The sequence below is a fragment of the Ptychodera flava genome, chromosome 2 (genome assembly GCF_041260155.1).
Source record: "Ptychodera flava strain L36383 chromosome 2, AS_Pfla_20210202, whole genome shotgun sequence".
Lineage (NCBI taxonomy): Eukaryota > Metazoa > Hemichordata > Enteropneusta > Ptychoderidae > Ptychodera > Ptychodera flava.
In genome coordinates, this window is record NC_091929.1 from 404397 (window position 1) to 431013 (window position 26617).

A 26617-nucleotide genomic window follows, 5' to 3' on the forward strand; every position below is an offset into this window, starting at 1 on the left:
CCCCTGCAAGTTTGAGAAGTTTTCGTTCAGCCGTTCGAGAGATCTAGGTGAGCAAAGAAATGGCAGAAGAAGAAGAAGAGGAAGTCAGTAGAACTTGAGCAATAACAATAGGGTCCCAGCCGGTCGGCTTGGGCCCCTAATTAAAGCTGCAAGCAGCGTTGGCGGGGCCCAAGCGATTAACATGGTTTCCAGTTCGTGCAGTGATTTTATTATTTGCAAAATTTCAGCTTGAAAACAGTCAAGTCCTTGTAAAGAAGAATTTTGAACATCATCTCATATTTACTGTCTGTTTCAATCGTAATCGTATGTTTTATGCAAAATACAATATGGCGGCAAAACCACGTGACCGATCAAATGCCTTTCACAAATTTCAAAGAGCTCTCACTAAGAATGATAAAAGTGGAATTTCATTCCCATCAGTGTTGTGGTTCTGGAAGATAAGATTTTAGAGATAAATTGCGATTTTCGCAAAATCAAATGTGGAGTCTGAAACTGAGCACGGTGAGCTACCAAAATGTCTTTCAAAAGTACAAGACATATATGAATTAGATGCTACTCAAAATTGACAATACTGGAAGGCTGAAATATTGCATCAAATTAATGTATTCATCTCTGAAATTTTGAGTGTAATAATTGCAAATTTCGTTGTAATTCCATTTAGTCATATATTTTTTCATTTCATCTTTAGTGTTCTTGAAAGTTTTACTTTTGTATAATTTTATGACAAGAATGAGAAAATTTAGAAAATCAAGCATGGTGACTCCATCTTTTGTTTGTAATATTTGATTATTGTCATATGCCAGAATTCAAAAATTTTCCATGTGTTATTCCTTGTACTGCTTTCTGGCCTGATCTTGTTTAGGTATAATGTTTCACTGTCATGAGCGTCATTTGACACACACATTCTTCAACTACCATGTACATCAGAGTCAGAGCTCTCTCTGTCACTGTTCACGTATGCAGTAACAGTGACACTACTGTACCAGTAACAGGCCAGTATCTGATAGTGACAGTTGCCCATAGGCAGTAGCGGTATTATCTTTGATAATTTTGACAATATTTATGTTCAGTTTATACAACTGCGTTCGTGTTCTACTCTCTACAGCATGTTGAACTGTCCAGTATTCAGCTTGCTAGCACAGCCTCTGTACGTGTACCATGCATCAGTGCTGACAACTGACTGTCAGTCTGGACTCTAATTAAACTATCACCTAATAGAATTTTATATATACAGGCTTTGTCGACAAACTGAACATTGTGTGTTTGAGCTGCTGAAGGGAGGTGATTGGATAGTTATTGCAAAAATCATCAACGGTTGCAGCTTCTACCCTGTAAATAGGCTCAAATTAATTTTTTTTACGGCAATCACACGTTTAGATTTTTTCGAGATAAAAGTCATGGAATGTGACAAAATGGTTGTAGATTCTGTATTACTAACATTACAACATTTGAATGACATAAAGATGGTATTCATTTTTCATTAAATTACCTACAAAAAACTTGGAATCGGAAAATATAAAACATAAAAGGACCACTAAATTTTCAAGTGCCCCCCTACAGGTAGAGCAAAATTTTCAAGCTCTATGAATTTAGCAAGCGATGCTCGGACAGCGCACAGCGTATCGATGACACTTGGGTCAGGGGTCATGACCAAAAACGTCAGTGCGTATTCACGGCCAGCTTGAATCATGCCACGGATCACGGAAATCACGGATCAAATCCAAATGTTCATGTCTATTACGTAAACAGAACCCTAAAATATAAAACACATAATGTTTTGATATGGAATAACATCTTTTTGTTTCACTGACGATCAAGTTAAATGCTCAAATATCGCGACAAGACTTGCGCATTTGCACGACATGAATGCGGAAGTACGTCGACTCGGCAGATGAGCCGAGCGCCTTCTCTGAAAACCTGTTTACGATATCACGTCACAGTACACTGAAAATTCTTGGGAAATCATCATTAAGGAGCCAATTCACACAAGTTTCTAACGTCAGTAGGGATATTTGCTTGTTGGCAGCAATACACCACCAACATTTCGCCGTTCAGGAGTGCCTTACTCGCTCTACGTTGTAAAAAAGCCGTATGCTTTTGCCGTGACCTAACTTTCCAAAGTCACGGTAGACTTTCCGCAATAGTCGTTGGAGATTTTGTTCAATATATCACGCGTGGTGGAAACCGCAATTATCCATAATCACACAGGCACCTACAGCCAAACGCGGATTTCCAAACTTATCCGTAATTTGAACAGCCTCTTCGAAAAGTTCAGTGACTCCAACCCTTTTGGTGGGTCAACGATCACATCGGAATGATCGACACCGTTGCACTGCATACATTGTCATCAAGAAGTTTTCTTATGATTTCGTGTTCCTTGGCTGCCGCCTTTAGTAAAACTTGTTATGTTGTCGACAACTCTGGTGCGTTCAAGTTCTCGCACTGGTCTATCACCGGCTGTTAGGGGAGGACACAGCGACATTGCACTTTTATATGATATCCGATAGTTACGGCTAATAGACTATACAATATCGAAGTTAGATTGGCTCGGCTAGATCTATTAGGTGGTGAAATCTCCGATATAGGATATTTACCCGCGATTAAACAGAATCTAGTATCGCCTAGTGTCGCAGTCAGAGTCAGTCCTTGGGAGTTGGGTTTGACCAGAACAGTAAGATGGTGAAATCTTCGATATATATCGGATATTTACCCATGATTTGACAGAATCTAGTATCGTCTAGTGTTGATATTAGAGTCTCCAAATCACCGATAAATATCTGGTAAATATCGGCGATTTCACAAACCTTGCGTGCCGAGGCACAGGGCAAGTCATTCTAGTGTTGTCTACTATCGATATAGAGTCCCCAAATTGCCTATAAACATGGAGTAAATATCGGCGATTTCACAGATCTGGCGTACCGAAGCACAGGGCAAGTCATTCTACTATCGTCTATTATCGATATAAGAGTCCCCAAAGCGCCAATAAATATCGGGTAAATATCACAGATTTCACAGATCCGGCGTACCGAGGCACAGGCAAGTCTTTGTAGTATCGTCTATTATCGATATAAGAGTCCCCAAAGCGCCGATAAATATCGGGTAAATATCACAGATTTCACAGATCCGGCGTACCGAGGCACAGGGCAAGTCTTTGTAGTATCGTCTAGTATCAAGAGTCCCCAAATCGCTGATAAATATCGGGTAAATTTCGGCGATTTCACAGACCGATGTGCATACATGGCAGAAAGCAATTACAGTGAAATACGATCAAGCTACAGAACTTCATAAAACAAGGTGTTGTTTTAATCGATGTGTATCAGCGATTTTTACGACATAAACACACTGGGCTTGATTTGTATGGGGTTCACATCTAGATCCTTACCAGATCCCAACCGATTCAAAGTAATATTTTTCAAATAAAATGAGGTAAACAAAATTCTTTGAAATCTACATATGTAAATTTATGTAAATTTAACAAAATTTGGCAGATAACATTACGAATCAAATTATCACAATATTTAAACCTCAGTAAATATCGTATATTGCACGTTTCATATCTGAAACCTGGACTAAAAATAACACTTTCTGTCAGTGACTCCAATACGAAAACGAAAACGAATACGAAAACGAATACGAAAATAACTTCAGCATCATTTTGCTTGAATCAACATTTGGCCTGCAACTACTCAGTTTGATAGTAAAAACCATAATTTCAAAGGAAACTTTTACAAACGGAGTCATAATACAAAGGAAAGGAGAAAAACTGATTCGTTTGAAAGGTCAAGTCTAGGTCACCTCATCATGTGATGTATTGCACGAAGACCCCTTATGGTTCACAAGAAACCACCTAGGGTGGTCCAATAGGTGAAAGGTAATTTCTGTTGCCTTCCAATTTAAATGGCATTGAGCTTGACTGTCAGTTTTAAATTAAATTTTATTAAGAGTCATGGCAAAGGGAAATTGTCAACAGTACTTGCAGTAAGCATATCCATTTTCAAATCATAAAGTTTCTGAATTGCAATTTTGCATGTTAACATCAAAGCAACAATTCAAAAGTAGAACTATTAAAATTGTCCATTCGGCTTATTTCAAACTGCTATAATTTACACAAGAAATTGTGTTATTCTGAGTTATTTTAACATTTTTGCAGATACAACCATGCAGTTTAATGATGTAGAAGTGAACATCACCAGACATTTCTTTATCATATCAAAATATCAAATGAAAATATATCTGGGCTAAAATGTTATCATAATCATTAAAACAATGAATACTGGCAAACTGTGAGTAATGTAAATGAACATTTATTGTTGTGTCTTGTTTTACAAGAGTATAGTATTTGGCCCAACCCTTTTTGTTTCAAGAAAAATACTTATACTCATACTAGTCAGCCTGCTTGATCATAACTACATGTATGACATACTAGTAACACTGGGGCCAGTCATAGCTACATTCTGCAAGTATGCTACTAAATGCTTTCTTCTGCACCTAAAATTTTTGTGTGGCTCAAACATTTTGATTATGGAAGACTGCATAAATTTGCCACATGAGACACCTGTAGCTTATGACAAGCTATCATACTGTGAACACTGACTGAATGCCGCAGAAATATTCTGTACCTTTTGTAATATACACTGAACATCGCTACCAGATTTTTTAGAATTGAATTGCCACCTTATAGTATTTCTTGTGGTAAAAGTTTACCACCAGAAATGAAAAATTATTTCTATCCCTGAAATATCATCAAAGCACAGATTATTAAAGCACAATTATTTATTTAATGTAAAACTATCATGAACATCATACAAAACATCTTGATTTGTAGAATTAGGAACTCCTGAATGCCGAAAAAGCTGTTGCCACACTTGAGATCATAAACTGACTAAAAGTTGCTGAAAATGGCTAAGAGATTTTTTTTTATTGGCTAATGACTTGGCTAATCATTTTGGTGGCTTAGGGGGAGCCCTGCTTAAAGTATCAGACAAAGACAAAAACTACCACTGATATACTGGATGCCCAAGATGCATAAGAACCCATCCGGAGCTCGCTTTATTGTAGCATCAAGCACTTGCAGCACTAAACCACTCAGTAAAGTGGTTTCTAGTGTAAGTACAAAGATTCCATCTAAAAAGTAAATTTAGAGCAATATCGAAACTTTCTGGGTTGTGAAATATTCTTTTCCAGTAATTGAAAAGTTGAACGTCATCAACATTAGGAAAAAGGCCAAATCCATCTCAACATTCGATTTCAGTACACTGTACACCGAAATTGAACGTAAGGATCTACTGAAAGAATTGTATAATGTAGTTGACTTTGTATTTGAGGGTTGAACTAAACGATATATTGATTTCTCTTCTTCTAAGGCATTTTGGCGCAAAGAGAAACAAAGCCTTTGTTTTTCTCAGGCATCACTAAAGTCTATAAAAAACATCTCATAGTTGAAAGCTATTTCCAGATAGGCAACATACTTCTTTTACAAAACACAGGCATCCTATGGGTATTGATCCATCACCTTTATGGGCAAATTTATATCTACACAGGCATGATTATAGATTCATGTCAAAACTCATTCATACCGATATAGCTCGTGCTCGGAAATTACATGGATGCGCACGATTCATCGATGATATATGTCTTCTAAATGATGGTGGAGAGTTTTGTAGATCTTATGAGCAATTATATCCTGCAGAGCTCACATTGAAGTGTGAGCATAATGGACAACATGCTACATTTCTTGAATTGGACATATCTATAGTAGATGGAATATTCGTCTATAAACTCTTTGACAAGCGCGATGATTTCAAGTTTTTTATAGTGTGAATGCCAGATCGCGAAAGTAACATCCCTTCGTACATTTTTATGGCACTGTATTGTCAGAATATCTCCGCATTGCTCGTGCAACACTTCTAATAGAAGATTTTCTTCCAAAAGTTGCCAGCCTGTACAACAGGATGTTGTCTCAAGGAGGACAACAACATAAAATCATCAGACAGTTTCATAAAGCTATGTCAAGACATCCTCAACTTTTTGAAAAATTCAATGCAACACCGAAAGACATATATAACATCAGACTCCTAATAACTCTAGGTTTGGTGGTACATGATCAGTACTGCTTGGGGAGCCAAGGCAGTTGACTGTATTGTTTTCAAATCCCCGAAACAGTCGCCTTGGTAATTAGCTGATGAACACCTAGGAAATTTTGATGATGTTATTTCTTTGCAGTATATTAATTGTTATAAACTAATCCTGTTGATATCATATCTTCATCATTCATATGACACAATCATAGAGAACCCATAATGATCTATTGCTTGCACTTGCATGATGTTACTTTACATCACTCCTGTACTTATTTCCATCCGAGTGATTTTAAAACTGTTTAACTACTTTTGATATATATATATATATATATATATATATATATATTATATATATATATATATATATATATAATAATATATATATGACTAATGGGGAATTAGTCCTGAAGTTTCCTTTACACTTCAAATACTGTTTCATTTTCCTTTCAGGACAAGAGATGACCATTCTAAATGTGATGGGTATTGGGAGTTTGTAGTGCCCCAATTTACTAAACCAAGGTTCCGTAGGGCCCTTAGGGTACCAAGGACGGTGTTTGATTATTTGAACAACAATCTCAATCTTCAATGTGAGTATCGGGTCAGGGAGGTCGCCCACCCATCAAAGGTGGCAAGAAGATTGCAATATTCTTAAAGGGGAAGTTCACAAGGAAGATTTTTACATATGTGGTAGCTCTGTGGTCATTTACCCAGGAAAAACTATTTTCACCATTTATAACTCGCAAGATTTTTTACAAAAACGATACAATAGTACAGGAAGATGCCCATGTAATTTGAATCATGGGAAAAAAGCTCCAAGCTTGGAGCTTGCATAATGGAATATGGAAAGGACCATCTCTGGACGGGTATGGCCCACACATTGTCCATTCACAGTAAACACAGTAGTAAAAAGCAACACAAAATCTGACAGTGGACAGTATATTTTAAGTGAATCATTGTCTATGCAAGGATACTCGGTATAAACAAAAGTTATGTAAATACGTACAGACTGGTTCAAGCATTAGTGATTGGACAATGCCATACCCATGGGAAAATGGTCCCTTCCATATTACATTATGCAAGCTCCAAGCTTGGCGCTTTTCCCATGATTCAAATCACATGGGCAACTTCCTGTACTATTTCTATCGGTTTTTTTTAAAAATATTGCGAGTTATAAATAGCTTTTCCAGGGTAAGTGACCACAAAGCTAGCACATATATAAAAATCATCCTTGGTGAACTTTTCCTTTAAATATATTGGTTCAATGGAAACAATTCTTGACACCAGTGATCTTTTTGGTGTAACCAAATTCTCAACAATCAGAATCAGACGATAAGTTACTGTAACAACAGCAATAATCAACAAGTTGATGGAAAATGTTATACGGTAAGATTTTACATTATTTTGATCCTTTTTGGTTTCTTGTAGGGAGATTGTTAATGTTGTTCTGCTCACTGAAATATGCTCAATTACCAATTGTTACAATGCAACTTGCACTCTTTACATGGCCATAACAGGTGAATACTACTGTAATATAATTTTTGGTATATACCAAAAATTAAATGATGGAAGCAATCATTTGTTATGTCCATGTACAGGTGTAAATGGAGCTGTGTTAACCAGAGATTATATTATAATTGAACAACACTAATAATTCAACCATCCATTTTTCTAGAAAACATATTACTTTCTTACTTCTATTAATTCAACCACCTGTAGAATTAGGGATTTAGTTCATTTCAATTAATCCAACAAAACTCAAATTTTACTTTTACCTTATTAAGATGTTTTTGTTTCTGACAGTAAAGTTTCTACACTCATGCTGTTTTTTGTGTGTGTCTGTTCCTTGCAATTCATTATATTTATTATTATCCAAAGCTCTTTCAAGTATTGCATTGTAATGTATTCATAAATATGGAAAAATTACCAAATGCAAAATCAAAGCCTAGAAAATACTCTATAAATCTAATCAACTTGCAAATATGTAATAAGTGCACTTTTGAAACGTAGTTATATTTTCGTCAGGTTGAATAAGAGAGTTTTATGGTATTCATTTTAGGTGGCCGAATGTGGAAGAGTTTGGATCTATTACTGCAGAATATAATGACAGAGACAACAGAAATTTTCTGAATATGATTGGATGCCTTGATGGTTCACATATACCTACTTCTAGACCACGTTATAATCCTGATGATTTTTATAATCGGAAAAAGTACCACTCAGTCATTCTGCAAGGGGTCTGCCGAGAAGATTTACGTTTCACAGATGTCTGTGCTGGTTTGCCAGGTGAGATTTAGCAACAGTATTTATCAATAACAATTCACATTTCGATTAATCAGATAGGCATACTGATAGCTTGGAGTATACTACATGTAGCTATTGTCTCTATAGGTCATTTCACAGTGGTCATGATAGAGGTCTTCGGTAAACCACTTTGTCAAGATTTTGAGTAACTTTGGTAATTTTCTATGACTTCGGAAAAGCAGTATTGTAGTTAATGAATATACATGCATTTTATTAAATCCAGTTTACTACTCATTTGTTTTATACCTATAACTTTGTAATCTGAAGTGATTGGTACTTCATAGGCCGAATGCATGATGCCAGAGTGTTAAGGACATTCAATTTATGGTTGTCTGGTTCTGAGAAATGTCTGCAGGGACAATACACCATTCTGGGAGATGCAGCCTATCCCCTTACTAGATGGCTTATGACACCGTACAGGTATGAACCCACATTGTTAATAATATATACTGAAATATAAAAATAATTTCTACTTTAGAGAGTAAACCTGAAAAGTATAACAGCCATGAATAGAATGACTAAACTCTCCTCCACACATAGGTCACATTTATAATTGCACTGTTAAAATATTGCAGAAATCCCTCATATAGGTTTGCCTTTAAAGTAATTTTAACTGTAATATGTGGTCTGTCATGATTTACTGATCCAGTATTTATTTTATACACTGTAGAGTATAGTATCATGTAATTTCTGATAAGTTATGTTTTAGATTTGTGAATGCCTTAAATGTGGCATGTCTCTGGTAATTCTATAATTGCTGTCAACATTTATTCATGTTTCCATAATTTTCTTGCAGAAATACTGGATATCTCAATAACCAGCAAAGACAATACAATACATGTCTTTCACGAAGACGCACAGACATTGAAAGAGCGTTTGGAGTTTTAAAACGGCGATTCCGAAGACTTCTGATTGGAATTGATATTGTTGATAATGCGTGACAAAAAATCCGTGGCATTATTAGGCCAACCATATTTCGATGTGGAAATCGGAGAAAGACATGATAAATTATGTCTAAATTGCATTTCGTCACAGATTTCAGACCCAAGGAAATGACGTTTACCAGCTAATTTTACATAAACCGCTGCGATTTTATGAACGAATTCGAAAATTTAAATTGCAAGAGGTGCGCAATCCGTGGCATTATTAGGCCAACCGAATTTGAATGTCGAAATCGAAGAAGGAATTCTGAAATATCGTCATATTTCTTTCTGTGATTGTTGTTTTAGAGTTGGCATTTCCAACATCGGATTTTACATGTAGCGCCGTGCATTACGCGGCCAGCTTATATATGATGATGATATTAGAGAACGAAACGCGTATTAGCTCGAAATCCAGCACATATGCAATGTTCGCACGAAACAAGTGAGAAGATGTAAAGACCATCGCTTTGCAATATGCTAGGAATAAATCGAATATCGAAATTTGGTGTAGAACAGGAAGTTAATTCGTTTGTCAATGTTTCATTTGTAAAGGCGGAGCCTCCTTTTAAAAGGGCGCGAAGCCGTGGTTGCGTTCACTGTGTAAGTGGACACCAAATAGGCAACACGCGGGCACACGCTCCAGAAACTGCCACTTTTTAGGTTTTTTTCCGACCGCAACAGGGCAGAAAACTGCCAAGCACTCAGCGCGAAGCTGCTTCCGATCGAACTCTGTGGTATATTCAAATTCTAACGCGACTGGAAGATGATTTTTAGGAAATTCGAGCGTTGGTGTTGGGAAATCAATGACCATTGGCGATTTGAACGGACTGTCAATCAAACGCTAACCTTGTATAAACTCTGTTTGCAGGATTAGTAAAAGAAGCCAAAAGGTTGAGATCAGTTTGTGTAATTAATGGTATAGAAATCAAACATTATACTGGCCAAGTGTTTGACTGGGAGGAGACCTCCATTAATGCGAGAACCTGGGATTGAAAATTGTGGCTTTAATGTTGACTTTGACCTGGCGTCGCAAGTCGGACGGCTATGCCAAACATAATACGTTTCACATTAAATGAAAGTTTCAGTCAGGCATATTTAATTACAAACGAGTTACTCTGCTTTGTTTCCGAAACAGACGGAACAACTGAAAGAATAAGGTTTAAATGGCTTCGATATTCTGAAGAGCGAAACGTCATGGAATGCGATGTATGTTTGAAAGCGAATGTCACATGCCCGTTCACGGAAGGTTGTTCCAATTTTCAACATTGATGCCGTATGTTGTGGTTTGTACTGCGGCATTTGTAATACTGACGTGTTTTGTAATAACTTACGCAAAATGTAATAAGGGGTATCAGCATTTTGTAATAACTGACGCATTTTGTAATAAAGTCTTCAGTATTTTGTAATAAACCAGTCTACGCGTTTTGTAACAAGGGTATCAGCATTTTGTAATAAAAAATTGTCTACGCAAAATGTAACAAGGGTATCAGCATTTTGTAATAATTCGCACTTTGTAATAACAGTTGACGCATTTTGTAATAATTTTAAAAACTTTTCCCAGTTTTAAAGTATTAACAGATATTTCATTGACTTTGGAATGGTATTACAAAGTGTCTGTTACTCGTTAAGTAAGTACAAAAATTGATCGCTGCCTGACTTCCATTTCAAATTAGAATGACTTAATTTTAGATAGCTGTTAATCAGTATTTTTACCAACTGATCATCTGAGGTAACTACTAGATTTTGACCAGTTTATTATCATATATTTGAGAGAATCACTGGTATACACAGTCAGTTGATTTATTAAATAGAGGATAACGACATTCTTTCTGATGTATTGCAGACAACCAGCAATGAACATGTAGAGACCCAGATAAAATGAAATATGATAACATAAAATGAATTATTATACATCTGCCTTCACAAACAATAGAATCGAGCTTCCGTAAAAACGGGCACGTAACGGGCATGCAATAACCCCTTTACTCTCATATTTGATGATAAACATTATATCATTGAATGGCTCTATACTGAAACTCCATACTGTACTTTGAAAATTACTTCTGATAAAAGAAACAGAAGTAAATGTATTACGACTGTTTAAAGGTGAAAAATATTAGTCGCGCCAGCGGCTTACTGACTACGCATGCGCATATTTATAATATACTATCCGACTAACCGGAAGTGTACCCTTCTTTCATGGGCGCCGCCATGTTTTTTTTTGAGTACTCGTAAATAAACGAATACGAAACAAATTACTATTGCATAACATGCCATTTATAAAATATACCTCTTTATTAGCCAGTAAATGTTATTATGCACCTTGTCGCTGATACAAAATATCGTTAATATAGATAAAGGGAGAAAAGTGTCGTGCAAAGAATGCTGGGATTGAATTTTAGAAAAGCGCCCCTGTGTCAATAATTAGATTCAAAAATTGCCAGTTTTTAGACGGAACGCTATAGTTTTCAGCTTGCAAGCGGAAGGTGGGCAGTGCGGTTACCATTGCAATGATAATGATTGCATAATACGCCCCTTGTTTAACGCAATAGGCTGTTATCATTGTAAAAAATTGCCAATTTTTGTCAAAAATTGTACACGTTACAGAAAATCTATACCTGCACTGCTGCAGGGTTTGACGTCGTGTACCGTACGTGAACTGCTTTCATCAGAGGGAAACTGGGCATAGTTGTCATACAAACGTTTATAAAGTAACAATTAATTACATTTTATCATGAATCAATACAAATAACATTGCCAATCTTAACCCCTGGCGCGACACCAAGGGCTGAGCCCTATATAATATTTATATGAGCTAATAACGAAAGCTCACCAAGACGGCACTGTACAAATATGGCACGACATCGCTGCTCCGTTCGTACATCGAATGTTGGATGAGCGCGCGATGTAAACAAAGATGGCGCTTACCCTTTACCCGCTCACAGTTAAAGGTATACTGTCACCTGTTCCAATTTTGCCACAGTTACCATGGAAAGAGAAAATCTAACCAATCACAGATTTTAAGCGGGTGGCCGCTTTTTAAAAACAGCGCCCTAACATGGGCATTTTGAATACCAAGGAACTCCCCTTTGACCATATATGGGCATATTTAGATTACAGGTGGCTGTATACCTTTAAGAAAGCGATGCAGAATATGCCTCTAAAGTGTATGGAATAATGCATCGGAAACGACGGGTGCATATATTCTTGATAAAAAAGGAGATGTATGATATAGAAATATCGCGAGGCGCTGACTATTAATGTTTATTTGCGGGCAAGGGCGAGAGGAAAGCCAAAAGGCTTGCCGAGCCTGTTAATTTGGAACGCAAGGAAACCGTCAAAATTTCCGAACATTTCAGGAGCGAACGACAACTGGGCCCCTAGAAACTGAGCAATACGCGACGCACTGTCACGAGCGCTGTAAAAAAATTGGCAAAGCCGGAGATGTTTTCAGAAAAAAGTATCTCAACTTGACCTACAAGTGCTCCATTTTATTGATTGATTGATTATGATTTACGTTTGAGCTTTAAAGTTACGATACTTTGAGTTGTTAATCTTATTATTCGTATTAACGGGCAGGTAATCAAACCATTACTGTGTATTTGTCGTCAGTCACGTGGTTTAGCTCGACCAATCAAAATGCGACGGGCTGGGCATGGTAATATAATAATAATTATTACGAAAATACCGCAAAGTAAGCACTCAGATATTAGTGCAACGCATCGCCCGACGCGCTAAACGCGCGCTAATGACTACATGTATGTGTCGTTATACATTCTTTGCGATATTTTCGTAATAACCTTAACTATACTGAAGTAATCTAAAGTAAACAAAACTAAAAACTAAACTAAATAGTCAGAATAATCTGATGTTTTAGTGATTTGACTTGTTTAGCTACTAAAGCGGAAGTATATCTGACCTGTTATGTATGTATGTATGTATGTATGTATGTATGTATGTATGTATGTATGTATGTATGTATGTATGTATGTATGTATGTATGTATGTATGTATGTATGTATGTATGTATGTATGTATGTATGTATGTATGTATGTATGTATGTATGTATGTATGTATGTATGTATGTATGTATGTATGTATGTATGTATGTATCTATGAGGGTAGGGAGGGAGGAAGGGAGGGAAGGAGGAAAGAGTGCCTGAGTATGCCTGTCTATTATCTATCTATCTATCTATCTATCTATCTATCTATCTATCTATCTATCTATCTATCTATCTATCTATCTATCTATCTATCTATCTATCTATCTATCTATCTATCTATCTATCTATCTATCTATCTATCTATCTATCTATCTATCTATCTATCTATCTGTCTGTCTGTCTGTCTATCTATCTTTCTATGGCTGTTATCATTTAATGATAATGGCAGATATTTGGCAGGTATAACCAGTAGGATAGCGAATCAAATTTAGCTTAATCTTAGTATTGCGGGGCAGCTTATCCTAACTCGTTGGCTAGACAAATTTTACCGCGTCTGCGTAGATTCAAAGGAGGAACACAACGGGAAAGAAATAGATCTGAGAAAACAAAACCATGGCTCAGTAGATATGAATTGTCACCTTTTATATACAAGGAAAAGTTGCTGGTCTGTCGATAGAGCTTTTTTGTCCTTGTTTATGGGATGATTAAAATAAATTATCATTCAGTATTATAATTGACTGCTTCACGTCAGTGTTTATTTCAGTATATTTTGATAAATATCAGCTGTCAGCATTGACATATTAACGTGCCCCTCCCATCTTATTACCGTAAATTATCGGCAATCAACTTTAGAGAAACACATATCATACGTATAGAAGTTGCTTAGAATACTGCAACCTTTCGTACGTTATTTTCCACTTTAACCCTTTGCACTCCAAGGCCCTTGGGTGGAGTTGACATTTGGAAGTACCATCTAGCATAAAGACTGTCCACCATACCATTATAGTTTTGGAATCACCATAAAATACTTGTCCCTTGAATAGGGGTCAGACAGGTCAAGGTATCCTATTTTATAACATCTGACTATTGAATTTATCAAACTTTGTCCACAATTACAAGATATTTTTGGAATTGAAGTACTACAATTGCCCCCAAAATATGTAAATAATGGTCACATGACCTTATTAAATATTCAAAATGGCCCCCAGTATTCTAAATTACAATGATTTTCACATATTGCTACTCTTTCTGACGACATTCTAAAGAATTTATCACTTCCTATTTCTCAATTATGTCTAAATGTATATTAGATTCTGTTGTCTACAACTTATGGTTCCAAGAAAATGTTTGTAACATCATTTTTATGTACCCAATAAAAGCTTCGTTCAAATCACAGTGTACACTAACATTACAATCATTTTGCAAAACTCAGAATTTGATGATTCGAGTTTTGCAAACTTCATCCAATATACATGCAAGAACATAAGAATACACAATTTACTGTAACCAAAAACAATATTTATTGGTTTTTTTTAGTAAAAAAAAATAAATATAATGTAGCAACGCCCTAAAAAATCAGACCGAAACCCTCAAAATGTCATAAGGGAACCATTCTGGATAAGGTTGGTTTTGTGGCATGTACATCATTAGTATAATGAAATTTAATAGGTCGTAGAACACAACACTGTCAATGTTGATGATGTAGCTGTCTTCTATCATATTCTGAGCTCTGCATATCATCTCAAAGCCTTCCTCTTTTCATCCACCAACATTAACATTGAAGAGAAAAAATGCAGAAAGGTCTGCAGTATATTGTCTTTTCAAAGTACAGTACTGTATGTAAAACCCAAACTAAAACTTTCTCAGTTTGTTTTCTCAATTATAAATCGCATACAATAAATCTCATTCTGTCTTCAATGGCATTTTGCCTGTCAACTCAGACCCCCTTATATGGCGTTAATATGATAACCTAGCACTGGTAGTGAGATATAATCTCGATATCATTATATGCTATTACATTGTTACGTATTCAGAAACCACAAAGCATTTTGAAATACATACAATATCAGCGGATGTTTAAAATTATTACAAAATGCGTTAACTAATGTTACAAAACGCGTTTTATTACAAAACGCTGATACCCTTATTACAAATCGCGTAAACAATAATTTATTACAAAATGCTGATACCCTTATTACAAAATACGTAGACTATTTATTACAAAATGCTGATACCCTTATTACATTTTGCGTAAGTTGTTACAAAATGCGTCGTATTACAAAATGCCGCAGTACAGGGTTCGAATGCGATTGAAAACTATCCGTATTTTCTATCCTGGGTTGGTAACACTGCTGGTGGACAGAATTGTCCCCGAGGTTATCGTTCGCCCAGTTAAAGCGATGAAATTCGTTTCTTCGCTTCGATGTAGTGTGTATGTGAGATGTATGATAGTGAGCATGCGTGCGTGAGTGCTTCACGAACTCCACAACGTGTTGAGCGGTCTCAGTCAGAAAAATGTAACAACTTAGCCGGCTATTGAACCACTGTTTTTTGGGAGTGGAGATTTAGCCGACTGGTTCTGTCTCTGGCCTCTCAGCTAGGCGACTGATGCCGTATGTTGTGGGTTCGAATCCGATCGAAAACTATCCGTATTCAACTCTCACTCGTCATCAGGACTCGAAAAGTCATCTCACAAGTGTTAAAATCATAAGCTTCAGGTCGCAATTTACTACTGCTTGCAAATCTGCAGAGGACCGGCAGTTGCAGGGTAAGAGTAACGAACTCGAGGCGTACGCTGCCGAATTACGTACTGTTTACCTGATCGCTAAACGTGACCTTCCGTGCGATGTATTCACTCAGCCACTGACATCATGCATCTACAGAATCTGAACGGCTTTAGACATCGAATATTACAAACGTCCTCAGATAGTTATGGAGTTTGAAGAGTGTATTCAACGTGTGATCGAGAAGTCCCTGATTGATAGTATACATGCAAGTGACTTCATCGGTATACTATAATGTTGGATGAGACTTGTGACATTACCGTTCATAAGAAACTTGCTATATATGTTCGATATATTCAGAATGGCCAGGCGAATGTTTCTTTCCTCGGTAACCAGCAAATTACAGATGCCACTGCTGCAGCCGTCGTCGAAACCGCCTTGATTGAATTTTTGATTAGCAAAGAAATCTGTGACGCGGCCGTAGACAAAATATACGGACTAGGAACAGACGGGGCGGCAGTAATGACCGGTCGTTTGAACGGGTTGGGTGCAAAATTAAAAGCCAGAAATCCCAACCTTGTTCAAGTGCATTGTGTTGCACATCGATTGAATCTTGCTGCTTCTCAAGCAGGCAGAGATATTGAATATTGCAAAGAATATCATAATATAATCCATTCATTGTATAAATACTTCAATGACTCTAGTGTGAGATATGACAAACTTAGAGAAATTCAAACTCTGTTGAATGGGAAGGCAAAACAAGGTTTAGCTTGACAAGTATAACTAGCCTTTAAAGTTACAGCTAAGGGAGCATTTCACTCAACATAAACAGTGCTCAGGACAAGTTTTATTTGACACCTAAAAGAAGGAATCGTACTCAAGGCTGTTATGATTTGTTCAGCGACCTACTCTTCTTACCGTAAAAAATTGTAATCTTATTAAACAGACAGTACTTTAACTTTTACCACGATGTTTAGCATTGTTTAGCATTTGCAAAGTATGGAGTGACAACTCCATACTTTGTTATTGCCAGTAACTTTTGCAGTTTAATATTGGGACTTTTCAGGTTTTGAAGAACACCTTTTTGTTCTACCCAACAGTTTGAAATTCATAGTGTACAGGTCATCAAAACAACTAGTACGCCAAGAAAAATAAAATGTTTCTTTCTTATCCTAGACATATTTCAAAAATTATGTGGTGACGCAGGTTTCATTTTTCATTCTTCAATCAACAACGCGGGAAAAATGACAACAACATACGAATGCACGCAGAGATAAATGTACAGCAGTGTTGCTTTATTATTTTTGTACAGCAACAGTTCAGCGGTTGACTTTAAGTGCAGCATTTGCAAAATTTTCACAGAGTAATATAAGAGTGAAATACGTGTACAGTTCTGAATGGAATGTTAGTGTCAATTATTTAGTTTACGGTTCTGTTTTATACATGCACTATCGTGATGTATTTTTTGCAGTTTTTTTCATTTATTTCCTCATGAGCAGAAAAATAGGTAAACGCAGCAGATCTAATTGACAAGCGCAAGGATAAGAAAAAAACTTATTTTTCTTGTCATCACATCAGTCTGTATGGCTTACAATCAGTGGAAACTTATTGTAATGCTATGTCCCCTTTGTCTATGACACACACTTTTCAAAGTCATGTAAATGGGAAATGGGGAGAAAACGATCTTTGACACGAAATTTTCATGTATAACAACTAGTTTAAGGATTTATCAACACATAGGACACATGGTAAATTTCCAGAATGAGCTATGATGGTATACATCAATTTTACTTAAAATTCTTGTTCGCCTCTCCCTGTCAAGCATACTTTTCAAAATCATTTTAAATGAGAATTGAGATGCGTGAGCTTTAATGTGTTTCCACATGTGTTAACAACTAGTCTAAAGATTTCTCGACACTCTAGAGACACATGGAAGCTCAAAATTTGCTCACTGTATCATCAGTGCAAGTACTTTCAACCATGGCAACCGCTTGGGCCCCGCCAACGCTGCTTGCAGCTTTAATCTATTATTGTTGTCTCTCGCACATACGGGGTTAGGTTGGAGCCGCAAGCGTAGCGCCGAAGGCGCGAGTCAAGAATGCCCCGGTGGTGTCACTGTTGGATGAAATGGGTATCCATGCGTGTTCCTAAAAAAGAATGTTTTTTATTCCTATCACGGGTCCGTGAAATCGAGAAAAAAGGCTTACTTTACCAAAAACCTGGCTTAGAAAGGTTTGAAATATCCCAGGAAATAACTATAAGACACTCAAAATTCACAAAAAAGTTTCATTGTGCGTTTCCTATGATTTGATCTGGTTTAAAACTGTAATTCGAAATCTAATGAATTTTATGAGTTTTACATTCCCGTTCCAAAGTTGACAGTTTCTTTCAGACTCTGATGTGTTAATATATGTGAAAAAAATAATTCTCTTCTATATTCCTCAAATTTATTGAAAAATCCCAGATTAGGGATATCTTGGAATTTTGTGGAACGAGCATGGATGCCAATGCTCTCTGAGAGTGTCGCCACAGGGGGAATGCTAGCAAATGCTATCCGAATCCAGTGCAACTGCTGCAGCGACGAAATGGCGCAAATGACTGTCGACAGTCTCAACAAAATTAACTTACGGTGACCCTAAAATTATGTTTTTGTTCTCATCTCCAGAGGAATACTCGAGCAGGGCGGGCGGTGGCAGTAAAAAAAAGCAAGTACCAAAAAAAACCTGTATTTGTTTCAGTTCAATGTTCTGTCCATTCATTCTCTACAATTTCTTGTTCCTATGATTTGATCTGGTTTAAAACTGTAATTCGAAATCTAATGAATTTTATGAGTTTTACATTCCCGTTCCAAAGTTGACAGTTTCTTTCAGACTCTGATGTGTTAATATATGTGAAAAAAATAATTCTCTTCTATATTCCTCAAATTTTATTGAAAAAACCCAGATTAGGGATATCTTGGAATTTTGTGGAACGAGCATGGATGGCCATGCTCTCTGAGAGTGTCGCCATAGGGGGAATGCTAGCAAATGCTATCCGAATCCAGTGCAACTGCTGCAGCGACGAAATGGCGCAAATGACTGTCGACAGTCTCAACAAACTTAAGGTGATCCTTTCATGTTTTTGTTCTCATCTCCAGAGGAATACTCGAGCAGGGCGGGCGGTGGCAATAACAAAACAAGTACCAAAAAACCCCTGTATTTGTTCAGTTCAATGTTCTGTCCATTCATTCTCTACAATTTCTTGTCTTTCACTTCAGTGTTATGTGCTCTCTGTCCTTTCAGTCCAAGTCGCCGCAATCTCACTAGTGATGATGGTGATGCTGTTGCTAGCATGATCTCTTCAGAGGCGGCGAAAATAAAAGTTTTTTTTTATTTTTATGTCGGAGCTGAAATTTACTAACTAAAATGACTAACTCCAATTGAGCGATTAGCAAGACTAACGCAAATTCAGCAATTTTTAAAAAAAACTCCAATTCAGTGATTTATGCAGGAAAAACTCCAAATTGCTAGATTTGCACAAGACTAATTCCAATTGAGTGATTTATGCAAGGCTAACTCAAATTGAGCAATTTTTACAAGTGAGTGATTTCCTCAAGACTAACTCTTATTGAGTGGTTAGTGCATGAAAACTCCAATTGAGCGATTTGTAAAAGATAAACTCCAATTGAGTGATTTATGCAAGACTAACTCAAATTCAGCAAATTTTACAAGACAAACCCTAATTGAGTGATTTGCACAAGACTAACTCTTATTGAGTGATTAGTGCATAAAAACTCCAATTGAACGATTTGCAAATTCAGCAATTTTTAAAAAAACTCCAATTGAGTGATTTATGCAAGACTAACTCCAATTCAGCAAATTTTACAAGACGAACTCTAATTGAGTGATTTGTACAAGACTAACTCAAATTCATCAAATTTTACGAAAAAACCCCCAATTGAGCAATTTGTTCAAGACAAACTCCAATTGTTTTGTCCAAGAAAAACTCGAATTGAGCAATTTGTACAAGACACTCTAATATAGTGATTTATGCAAGAAAAACTCCAATTCAGCGATTTGCACAAGACTTACTCCAATTGAGTGATTTATGCTTAGACGAACTCAAATTCATCATTTTTCGAAAAACACCCTAATTCAGTGATTGGTTCAAGACAAACTCCAATTAAGCGATTTGTACAAGACTAACTCCAATTGAGTGATTTGTGCAAGAAAAACCTAAGTAAATTCAGTGATTTGTGCAAGAAAACCTCCAATTCAGCGATTTCTACAAGACTTACTCTAATTGAGTGATTTGTGTTTATAAAAACTCCAATTGAGCGATTTGTAAAAGATAAACTCCATTTGCGAGATTTGTGCAAGAAAAACCCCAATTCAGCGATTTGTTTAAGACTTTGAGATTGTTCATGACTAACTCCAATTGAGCGATTAATGCAAAACTAACACAAATTCAGCAATTTTTACAAAACAAACTCCAATTGAGTGATTTAACCAGGAAAAACTCCAAATTGCTAGATTTGTACAAGACTAACTCCAATTGAGTGATTTATGCAAGGCACTTCATATCAGCAATTTTCACAAGACAAACCCTAATTGAGTGATTGCACAAGACTTACTCTTATTGAGTGATTAGTGCATAAATGATTAGTGCATAAAGACTCCAATTGAACGATTTGTAGAAGATAAACTCCATTGAGTGATTTATGCCAGACTAACTCCAATTCAGCAAATTTTACAAGACAAACTCCAATGAGTGATTTGTGCAAGCAAAACTCAGTAAACTAAGTGATTTGTTCAAGAAAAACTCCAATTCAGCGATTCGTTCAAGACAAACTCCAATTGAGTGATTTGTGCAAGAAAACCTCCAATTCAGCGATTCGTTCAAGACAAACTCCAATTGAGTGATTTGTGCAAGAAAACCTCCAATTCAGCGATTTTTACAAGACTTACTCTAATTGAGTGATTTACGTTTATAAAAACTCCAATTGAGCGATTTGTAAAAGATAAACTCCATTTGCGTGATTTGTGCAAGAAAAACTAAATTCAGCAATTTGTTCAAGACTTTGAGATTGTTCATGACTAACTCCAATTGACCGATTAATGCAAAACTAACACAAATTTAGCAATTTTTACAAACCAAACTCCAATTGAGTGATTTATGCAGGAAAAACTCCAAATTGTTAGATTTGTACAAGACTAACTCCAATTGAGTGATTTATGCAAGGCACTTCAAATACAGCAATTTTACAAGACAAACCCTAAGTAAGTGATTTGCTCAAGACTAACTCTTATTGAGTGGTTAGTGCATAAAAACTCAAATTGAGCGATTTGTAAAAGATAAACTCCAATTGAGTGATTTATGCAAGACTAACTCCAATTCAGCAAGTTTTACAAGACAAACTCTAATTGTTTGCTTTATGCAAGACTGACTCTTATTCATCAAGTTTTACGAAAAAAAAATCCAATTGAGAAATTTGTGCAAGACAAACTCTAATTGAGTGATCTGTGCAAGACAAACTCCAATTGAGTGATTTGTGCAATAAAAACTCCAATTTAGCGATTTGTTCAACATAAATTCCAATTGCGTGATTTGTGCAAGAAAAACTCAAATTCAACGATTTGTTCAAGACTAACTCCAATTGAGTGATTTGTGCAAGAAAACCTCAGTAAATTCAGTGATTTGTTCAAGAAAAACTCCAATTCAGCGATTTGTTCAAGACAAACTCCAATTGTGTGATTTATGCAAGAAAACCTCCAATTCAGCGATTTCTACAAGACTTACTCTAATTGAGTAATTAGTGCATAAAAACACCAACTGAGCGATTTGTAAAAGATAAACTCCAATTGAGTGATTAATGCAAGACTAACTCAAATTCAGCAAATTTCACAAGACAAACCCTAATTGAGTGATTTGCACAAGACTAACTCTTATTGAATGATTAGTGCAAAAAAAACTCCAATAGAACGATTTGTAAAAGATAAACTCCAATTGAGTGATTTATGCAAGACTAACTCAAATTCAGCAAATTTTACAAGACAAACTCCAATTGAGTGATTTGCGCAATAAAAACTCCAATTGCGTGATTTGTGCAAGCAAAACTCAGTAAACTAAGTGATTTGTTCAAGAAAAACTCCAATTCAGCGATTCGTTCAAGACAAACTCCAATTGAGTGATTTGTGCAAGAAAACCTCCAATTCAGCGATTTCTACAAGACTTACTCTAATTGAGTGATTTGTGTTTATAAAAACTCCAATTGAGCGATTTGTAAAAGATAAACTCCAATTGAGTGATTTGTGCAAGAAAACCTCCAATTCAGCGATTTCTACAAGACTTACTCTAATTGAGTGATTTGTGTTATAAAAACTCCAATTGAGCGATTTGTAAAAGATAAACTCCATTTGCGTGATTTGTGCAAGAAAAACTCCAATTCAGCGATTTGTTCAAGACTTGAGATTGTTCATGACTAACTCCAATTGACCGATTAATGCAAAACTAACACAAATTTAGCAATTTTTACAAACCAAATTCCAATTGAGTGATTTATGCAGGAAAAACTCCAAATTGTTAGATTTGTACAAGACTAACTCCAATTGAGTGATTTATGCAAGGCACTTCAAATACAGCAATTTTTACAAGACAAACCCTAAGTAAGTGATTTGCTCAAGACTAACTCTTATTGAGTGGTTAGTGCATAAAAACTCAAATTGAGCGATTTGTAAAAGATAAACTCGAATTGAGTCATTTATGCAAGACTAACTCCAATTCAGCAAATTTTATAAGACAAACTCTAATTGTTTGCTTTATGCAAGACTGACTCTTATTCATCAAGTTTTACGAAAAAAAATCCAATTGAGAAATTTGTGCAAGACAAACTCTAATTGAGTGATCTGTGCAAGAAAAACTCCAATTGAGTGATTTGTGCAATAAAAACTCCAATTTAGCGATTTGTTCAACATAAACTCCAATTGCGTGATTTGTGCAAGAAAAACTCAGTAAATTCAGTGATTTGTTCAAGAAAAACTCAAATTCAGCGATTTGTTCAAGACTAACTCCAATTGAGTGATTTGTGCAAGAAAACCTCAGTAAATTCAGTGATTTGTTCAAGAAAAAACTCCAATGCAGCGATTTGTTCAAGACAAACTCCAATTGAGTGATTTATGCAAGAAAACCTCCAATTCAGCGATTTCTACAAGACTTACTCTAATTGAGTAATTAGTGCATAAAAACACCAACTGAGCGATTTGTAAAAGATAAACTCCAATTGAGTGATTAATGCAAGACTAACTCAAATTCAGCAAATTTTACAAGACAAACCCTAATTGAGTGATTTGCACAAGACTAACTCTTATTGAATGATTAGTGCATAAAAACTCCAATTGATCGATTTGTAAAAGATAAACTCCAATGAGTGATTTATGCCAGACTAACTCCAATTCAGCAAATTTTACAAGACAAACTCCAATTGAGTGATTTGTGCAATAAAAACTCCAATTGCGTGATTTGTGCAAGCAAAACTCAGTAAACTAAGTGATTTGTTCAAGAAAAACTCCAATTCAGCGATTTTTACAAGACTTACTCTAATTGAGTGATTTACGTTTAGAAAAACTCCAATTGAGCGATTTGTAAAAGATAAACTCCATTTGCGTGATTTGTGCAAGAAAAACTAAAATTCAGCAATTTGTTCAAGACTTTGAGATTGTTCATGACTAACTCAATTGACCGACTAATGCAAAACTAACACAAATTTAGCAATTTTTACAAACCAAATTCCAATTGAGTGATTTATGCAGGAAAAACTCCAAATTGTTAGATTTGTACAAGACTAACTCCAATTGAGTGATTTATGCAAGGCACTTCAAATACAGCAATTTTTACAAGACAAACCCTAAGTAAGTGATTTGCTCAAGACTAACTCCTATTGAGTGGTTAGTGCATAAAAACTCAAATTGAGCGATTTGTAAAAGATAAACTCGAATTGAGTGATTTATGCAAGACTAACTCCAATTCAGCAAATTTTATAAGACAAACTCTAATTGTTTGCTTTATGCAAGACTGACTCTTATTCATCAAGTTTTACGAAAAAAAATCCAATTGAGAAATTTGTGCAAGACAAACTCTAATTGAGTGATCTGTGCAAGAAAAACTCCAATTGAGTGATTTGTGCAATAAAACTCCAATTTAGCGATTTGTTCAACATAAACTCCAATTGCGTGATTTGTGCAAGAAAGACTCAGTAAATTCAGTGATTTGTTCAAGAAAACTCAAATTCAGCGATTTGTTCAAGACTAACTCCAATTGAGTGATTTGTGCAAGAAAACCTCAGTAAATTCAGTGATTTGTTCAAGAAAAACTCAATGCAGCGATTTGTTCAAGACAAACTCCAATTGAGTGATTTATGCAAGAAAACCTCCAATTCAGCGATTTCTACAAGACTTACTCTAATTGAGTAATTAGTGCATAAAAACACCAACTGAGCGATTTGTAAAAGATAAACTCCAATTGAGTGATTAATGCAAGACTAACTCAAATTCAGCAAATTTTACAAGACAAACCCTAATTGAGTGATTTGCACAAGACTAACTCTTATTGAATGATTAGTGCATAAAAACTCCAATTGACGATTTGTAAAAGATAAACTCCAATTGAGTGATTTATGCCAGACTAACTCCAATTCAGCAAATTTTACAAGACAAACTCCAATTGAGTGATTTGTGCAATAAAAACTCCAATTGCGTGATTTGTGCAAGCAAAACTCAGTAAACTAAGTGATTTGTTCAAGAAAAACTCCAATTCAGCGATTCGTTCAAGACAAACTCCAATTGAGTGATTTGTGCAAGAAAACCTCCAATTCAGCGATTTTTACAAGACTTACTCTAATTGAGTGATTTACGTTTAGAAAAAACTCCAATTGAGCGATTTGTAAAAGATAAACTCCATTTGCGTGATTTGTGCAAGAAAAACTAAATTCAGCAATTTGTTCAAGACTTTGAGATTGTTCATGACTAACTCCAATTGACGATTAATGCAAAACTAACACAAATTAAGCAATTGTTACAAAACAAATTCCAATTGAGTGATTTATGCAGGAAAAACTCCAAATTGTTAGATTCGTACAAGACTAACTCCAATTGAGTGATTTATGCAAGAGACACTCCAATTGAGCGATTTGTACAAGACTTACTCTAATTGAGTGATTTGTTCAAGACTAACTCCAATTCAGCGATTTATTCAAGACAAACTCCAATTGTGTGATTTATGCAAAGACTAACTCAAATTCATCAATTTTTAAGAAAAGAACTTCAATTGAGTGATTTGTTCAAGACTAACTCCAATTGAGCGATTAATGCAAGAGTAACGCAAATTCAGCAATTTTTAAAAATCTCCAATACAGCAATTTTACAAGACAAACCCTAAGTGAGTGATTTGCTCAAGACAACTCTTATTGAGTGGTTAGTGCAGAAAAACTCAAATTGAGCGATTTGTAAAAGATAAACTCCAATTGAGTGATTTATGCAAGACTAACTCCAATTCAGCAAATTTTACAAGACAAACTCTAATTGATTGTTTGTACAAGACTAACTCCAATTGAGTGATTTATGCAAAACAAACTCCAATTCAGCAATTTTTACAAGACAAACTCTAATTGAGTGAATTTGTGCAAGACAAACTCTAATTGAGTGATTTGTGCAAGAAAAACTCCAATTCAGCGATTTGTTCCACACAAACTCCAATTGAGTGATTTATGCAAGAGACACTCCAATTGAGCGATTTGTACAAGACTTACTCTAATTGAGTGATTTGTTCAAGACTAACTCCAATTCAGCGATTTATTCAAGACAAACTCCAATTGTGTGATTTATGCAAGACTAACTCAAATTCATCAATTTTAAGAAAAGAACTTCAATTGAGTGATTTGTTCAAGACTAACTCCAATTGAGCGATTAATGCAAGAGTAACGCAAATTCAGCAATTTTTAAAAAATCTCCAATTGAGTGATTTATGCAGGAAAAACTCCAAATTGCTAGATTTGTACAAGACAAACCCTAATTGAGTGATTTGCACAAGACTAACTCTTATTGAATGATAGTGCATAAAAACTCCAATTGATCGATTTGTAAAAGATAAACTCCAATTGAGTGATTTATGCAAGACTAACTCAATTCAGCAAATTTTACAAGACAAACTCCAATTGAGTGATTTGTGCAATAAAAACTCCAATTGCGTGATTTGTGCAAGCAAAACTCAGTAAACTAAGTGATTTGTTCAAGAAAAACTCCAATTCAGCGATTTCGTTCAAGACAAACTCCAATTGAGTGATTTGTGCAAGAAAACCTCCAATTCAGCGATTTTTACAAGACTTACTCTAATTGAGTGATTTAGTTTAGAAAAACTCCAATTGAGCGATTTGTAAAAGATAAACTCCATTTGCGTGATTTGTGCAAGAAAAACTAAAATTCAGCAATTTGTTCAAGACTTTGAGATTGTTCATGACTAACTCCAATTGACCGATTAATGCAAAACTAACACAAATTTAGCAATTTTTACAAAACAAATTCCAATTGAGTGATTTATGCAGGAAAAAACTCCAAATTGTTAGATTTGTACAAGACTAACTCCAATTGAGTGATTTATGCAAGGCACTTCAAAT